The sequence below is a fragment of the Schistocerca piceifrons genome, chromosome 4 (genome assembly GCF_021461385.2).
Source record: "Schistocerca piceifrons isolate TAMUIC-IGC-003096 chromosome 4, iqSchPice1.1, whole genome shotgun sequence".
NCBI lineage: Eukaryota > Metazoa > Arthropoda > Insecta > Orthoptera > Acrididae > Schistocerca > Schistocerca piceifrons.
Window position 1 is genome coordinate 382807375 of NC_060141.1, and position 6460 is coordinate 382813834.

Sequence of the window (6460 nt, forward strand, 5' to 3'; positions counted from 1 at the left end):
AAGTGTCCAAGGAATAGAAAAGCAACTGGAATCACTCAATAGAGGAAAGTCCACTGGACCTGACGGGATACCAATTCGATTCTACACAGAGTACGCGAAAGAACCTGCCCCCCCTTCTAACAGCCGTGTACCGCAAGTCTCTAGAGGAACGGAAGGTTCCAAATGATTGGAAAAGAGCACAGGTAGTCCCAGTCTTCAAGAAGGGTCGTCGAGCAGATGCGCAAAACTATAGACCTATATCTCTGACGTCGATCTGTTGTAGAATTTTAGAACATGTTTTTTGCTCGAGTATCATGTCGTTTTTGGAAACCCAGAATCTACTATGTAGGAATCAACATGGATTCCGGAAACAGCGATCTTGTGAGACCCAACTCGCTTTATTTGTTCATGAGACCCAGAAAATATTAGATTCAGGCTCCCAGGTAGATGCTATTTTCCTTGACTTCCGGAAGGCGTTCGATACAGTTCCGCACTGTCGCCTGATAAACAAAGTAAGAGCCTACGGAATATCAGACCAGCTGTGTGGCTGGATTGAAGAGTTTTTAGCAAACAGAACACAGCATGTTGTTATCAATGGAGAGACTTCTACAGACGTTAAAGTGACCTCTGGCATGCCACAGGGGAGTGTTATGGGACCATTGCTTTTCTTAATATATATAAATGACCTAGTAGATAGTGTCGGAAGTTCCATGCGGCTTTTCGCGGATGATGCTGTAGTATACAGAGAAGTTGCAGCATTAGAAAATTGTAGCGAAATGCAGGAAGATCTGCAGCGGATAGGCACTTGGTGCAGGGAGTGGCAACTGACCCTTAACATAGACAAATGTAATGTATTGCGAATACATAGAAAGAAGGATCCTTTATTGTATGATTACATGATAGCGGAACAAACACTGGTAGCAGTTACTTCTGTAAAATATCTGGGAGTATACGTGCGGAACGATTTGAAGTGCAATGATCACATAAAGTTAATTGTTGGTAAGGCGGGTACCAGGTTGAGATTCATTGGGAGAGTCCTTAGAAAATGTAGTCCATCAACAAAGGAGGTGGCTTACAAAACACTCGTTCGACCTATACTTGAGTATTGCTCATCAGTGTGGGATCCGTACCAGATCGGGTTGACGGAGGAGATAGAGAAGATCCAAAGAAGAGCGGCGCGTTTCGTCACAGGGTTATTTGGGAACCGTGATAGCGTTACGGAGATGTTTAATAAACTCAAGTGGCAGACTCTGCAAGAGAGGCGCTCTGCACCGCGGTTTAGCTTGCTCGCCAGGTTTCGAGAGGGTGCGTTTCTGGATGAGGTATCGAATATATTGCTTCCCCCTACTTATACCTCCCGAGGAGATCACGAATGTAAAATTAGAGAGATTCGAGCGCGCACGGAGGCTTTCAGACAGTCGTTCTTCCCGCGAACCATACGCGACTGGAACACAAAAGGGAGGTAATGACAGTGGCACGTAAAGTGTCCTCCGCCACGCACCGTTGGGTGGCTTGCGGAGTATAAATATAGATGTAGATGTAGATGTACACTAAACAGATTCAGAAGGATTTAAGTTGCAGTACGTACTGGGAGATGAAGAAGCTTGCACAGGATAGAGTAGCATGGAGAGCTGCATCAAACCAGTCTCATGGCTGAAGACCACAACAACAACAGAGTAGTCTCTACAATTTTCCACAGAAATGTCACGTTTCACATCATAACTTTTATTGCAGGACGTCGCGGGCCAAGACCAGCGGTGGCGACTCTTCGCGTGGGTGGCGTCACCACGGGCGAACCTGTCGGCGCTGAGGTCCGTGTCGCCGCCGCACCTCGCGGTGCCCGCTGTCGCGCTCTCGTACCTGCGTCACGACTGTAACCCGGCCGCCCTGGGACTGGAGGAGGCCGCGGTCTTCGCAGCCGTCGCCGTGGCCGTCGGCGACGCTTCCGCCAGCTTCCTCGCAGGTCCGGATGTCGAGACGGTCAACGTACGCGCCGTCTACTTGGCGACGCTCTTCGTGCGTACGGTGCTGCACGTGCTCGACGCAGCTGCGGCGTGTGGGCTCTCCTTCCCGACCGAGAAAGACTGCCTTCTGGACGCCTACTTTGATGGAAGATACTTCCACGATGTGTTCGCCGCGACTATGTCGCACTCACCGCGTGACCCGAGGCACCACCTTCTGTGGCGTGCCTCGTACGAGGCACAGTTTCAGCAGCTGGTAGATGCAATCGAAAGCACCAACTGAAGACGTCTATAGCCCCTCTTGGCCCTTAACGCTCTCGTCTCGAGTCAGAAGGTTGGTTTTATGTAGCTCCCCAAGATGGCCAGTCCTGTGCAAGCTCCGTCGTCTCTTAATTATCTGCATAATTACGCTGTCTGATCAAAGTATCTGGACACCTGTTAGTGGACATTAATAAGGGGCGTGTTGACTCTTCGCCTGTATGATGGCTTTAACTGTGCCGGGGTCAATTTACATGTGTAACAGAGCCGATATTGGACGTAGCGGGTATAGAACGTCCTGATTCACCAGTAGGTGCTCCACTGGGCTCAGATCGTGACTCTCGTTAGGCCACAATGAGATTTTCACTCTGCAGGGAGTGTGCGCTGGTATGAAACTTCCTGGCAGATTAAAACTGTGTGCCGGACCGAGAGTCGAGCTCGGGACCTTTGCTTTTCGCGGGCAAGTGCTCTACCAACTGAGCTACCCAAGCACGACTGAAGGAGTGCTGGTTGTGCAAGGTTCGCAGGAGAGCTTCTGCAAAGTTTGGAAGGTAGGAGGCGAGGTACTGGCGGAAGTAAATCTGTGAGGACGGGGCGTGAGTCCTGCTTGGGTAGCTCAGTTGGTAGAGCACTTGCTCGCGAAAGGCAAAAGTCCCGAGTTCGAGTCTCGGTCCGGCACACAGTTTTAATCTGCCAGGAAGTTTCGTTTCTCGTTAGACCAGTTCATTTCAGGGACGTTCGCCCCTGGTAGCTGAGTGGTCAGCGCGACGGAATGTCATATCTAACGGCCCGGGTTCGATTCCCGGCTGAGTCGGAGATTATTCTCCGCTCAGGGACTGGGTGTTGTGTTGTACTTATCATCATCCTTTCATCCCCATCGACACGCAAGTCACCGAAGTGACGTCAACTCGAAAGACTTGCACCAGGCGAACGGTCTACCCGACGGGGGCCCTAGCCACACGGCAATTCCATTTCAGGGACATTGTTGTCCACAAACCATTGCCCCAGAGATGCTGCTTTATGACAGAATGCATTGTCATACTAATACAATGAATCATCGTCTGCGAACTGTTTCTCTACTGTACGCCTACGCAGTACACTTCGCTGTAAAATGTGTTCCTATCGTTTCGCATTTATCGTTTTCTTACGTACAATAACGGGACCACACCCTAACCATGAAGAACAACGCCATACCGTAACACCATGGTTCACAATCTGGAGATAGTTGTCCTCTGAGGGGTAAAATGTAATTTCTGACAGGTAAAAAAGAAGGGGTTCAATTGTGTCTGGTTCATAAGATTGAAGAATTTTTAGGAGATCATTACTATTATCACTATTCTGTGATACTGATTACATAGGTTACTAATATTCTTTTTTTTTCAAATACTAGCTTTTAGATGGAGGTCACAGCTTCTGAAACGAATGTATGAACAACGTGCTCCTCAGGTAATCCACTCACTAAATACATGCTTTGTACCTTGTTCTATCCATCCACGACAGTAAAACAGACATGTACATTACACATGATTAAGTATCTCAGGAAAATGCCTTCTCTGAGTTGTAAGTAGTTCCCTCAATAAACCAGAAAGTGCTTCATTATCACTTCGCAAATATAAACGAAATGGCAGCACAATACAATAGTAACTATGTAATATAACACTATGTTATTATAATAATAATAATTATTATTATTGTTATCAGTGACAGTGATCAGAAAAAAAGCGTTGGCAGCCTGATGTCATCAAATTTTTGTCAGTTCAGAACCAAGGAGACAAGTAATCAAGTGATTTACAAGCAGTAGATCTAAGTATAGTGCACACGTTTTAATTTAGTTTTTAAATGCAAGTGCAGGGTTTCGGTGAAGCAAGTGTCACTAGGGAGAGGAGTGGCGCAGAGGAAGAATGTTCTGTAAGAAGTGTCTACCTTCGTGGTGGATAGATAGCCTTCTTTTCTCGGCAGTGGTAGGTAGCACTCGTTCTATAAAAGGCACTATCAGTCTTCGAAGTGACACACTAGTCCGTGATTTAATAAGGCAAATACAAACGCTAAATACGAGGGCCGTTCAGTAACTTAACGCAACACATTTATTTCTGAAACTAGGTTGGTTTTATTCAGGATTCCAACACACCATGTCATTCCACACTGTTTGGGCTGTTTTTCAACATAATCTCCGTTCAATGCGACGGCCGTGGCCACCTTATTTGGAGGGCCTGTATGCTCGTACGGTGCCACTCCACTGGTCTAAGTCGGAGCCAACGTCTTGCTGCACCAGTAAACTCCCCACCGAACTGCTTCCCGCGAAGGGCGTCCTCCATCGGGTCAGACAGACGTAAGTCGTAAGGTGCGAGATCCGGGTTGTAGGATGGATGACGAGGAACAGTTCAATGAAGTTTTGTGAGCTCCTCTCATGTGCGCAAACTTGGGTGACGCTTTGCGTTGTCATGGAGAACTAGTATTTTGTGTGAATTTTTGTAGCTACGAACACGCCGAAGTGAAACACTGCGGAGTCACAGCTGTGTGCAGCTGGCCGGCACGCGAGAGATCGGACAAGTTTTGCGACCTTCTTGTGATGACAGACGTCTCGCCCAACGACTCGGCGGGCTTTTATTCACGGACAGGTAGACAGTCTGCAAGCGCCTACAAATATCTGCGATACTCTAGTTTTCCTCCGAAAGAAACTCAATGACAGCTATCTGTTTTGAACGCACTTCCTTTACAGACGACATTTTGAAGACCACCTATAGCGCTGCCATCTATCGGAACTTCATGAAACTATAGGGGCTGAAGCAGAAATATTCCACGATGTCGCACAGCGAATTCCACTTTTTTTTCAACCTAGAAAAAAAATGTGTTGTATCACTCATTGAACACCCCTCACGATTTAAAGAAAGAAAGCGCTCAGTGAAAATTTTTTTGCGTTCTAAAGTTTAGTTTGGCATTAATATTGTTGATAGTAGGAGGATGGCGGAAGGGCAGACGGCTGAGGGATACTACCTGATGTCTGACTGCACTCAGGGGCAATAGAAAGGTTGAAGACAACTGCCATAACACCGCCTCCTCCGTATCTCCTAGTCGGCATTAGTCTTGACAGCAGGTATTCTCCAGCTATTCCGTTGGATTGTCACGGGGTATAACGTGAGTTATCCCTCCCCAACACACGCGTTTCCATTCATCCATTTGTCAGTTGCGTAGCTCTGTGCATCACTTACAGTGTTGCTTAGCAGTGACTACAGATATGTGTGGCCTGTGAGCTGCCTACGCACAGTCTACCGGTGGCACTTTCGAACTCACGAGTGGTTCCTGGGGCTGATTTTATGCGATTTTTTACAACCACCATTCGCATTTACACTCCACAGTAACATCACCAATAGTCACCTTTGGCAGCTTTAGCAGCAGCAGCACTCGGTCATCAGGCCGTAACTGGCCCATCGGGACCATCCGACCGCCGCGTCATCCTTACTGAGAATGCAGATAGGAGGGGCGAGTGGTCAGCACACCACATCCCGGTCGTTATGATGGTTTTCTTTGACCGGAGCCGCTACTATTCGGTCGAGCAGCTCCTCAATTGGCATCACGTGGCTGAGTGCACCCCGAAAAATGGCAACAGCGCATGGCAACAGCGCATGGCGGCCCGGATGGTCACCCATCCAAGTGCCGGCCACGCACGACAGCGCTGAACTTCGGTGATCTGACGGGAACCGGTGTATCCACTGCGGCAAGGCCGTTGCCCTTTGGCAGCTTTAGAACAGCTGAAATGGTTCCGATGGATTTGTTTCTCAGGTGACATGCACATTCAAAGTCATTAAGCTTCTTTGGCCGATTTGCTCTTGCGTTCGGTTCTATAATGACAATGCTACACATCCTGTCTCCTTTACACTCGCGCTTCTGCCTCTCATGATATCTGGTGGTCAAGTCTGCTTTTCACAGAGGTGTCCAGATACTTTTGGTCAGGTAGTGTACTGCAACCTACATCAATTTCATTTAAACCTGCTTACTGTATTCAAACCCGGCTCTCCCTCAATGGCTTTTGAACCTCCTCCTTCCCTCCCCCTACACGTCCGTCCATTGGCTAATTAAGAGGTCTTGGACGCTTCAAGATGTGAACTTTTAGTCAAGTACTGCGATAGATTTCTTTTTTCCACAGTTCTTCTCAATACCTCCTCACTAGTTATTCGGTCTACCCACGTCTGTAGAGAAGATTTGCAAACACTAAAACTTGTATTCAGCGTCAACAACTTCCTGTTTTTCACTAATACTTTTCT

General features: G+C 47.7%; 1 pseudogene; it reads right to left on the reverse strand.

The window, feature by feature from the left end:
- Positions 1-5809: 5809 nt before the first annotated feature.
- On the reverse strand, positions 5810-5927 carry LOC124797090 (annotated as a pseudogene).
- Positions 5928-6460: the final 533 nt, after the last annotated feature.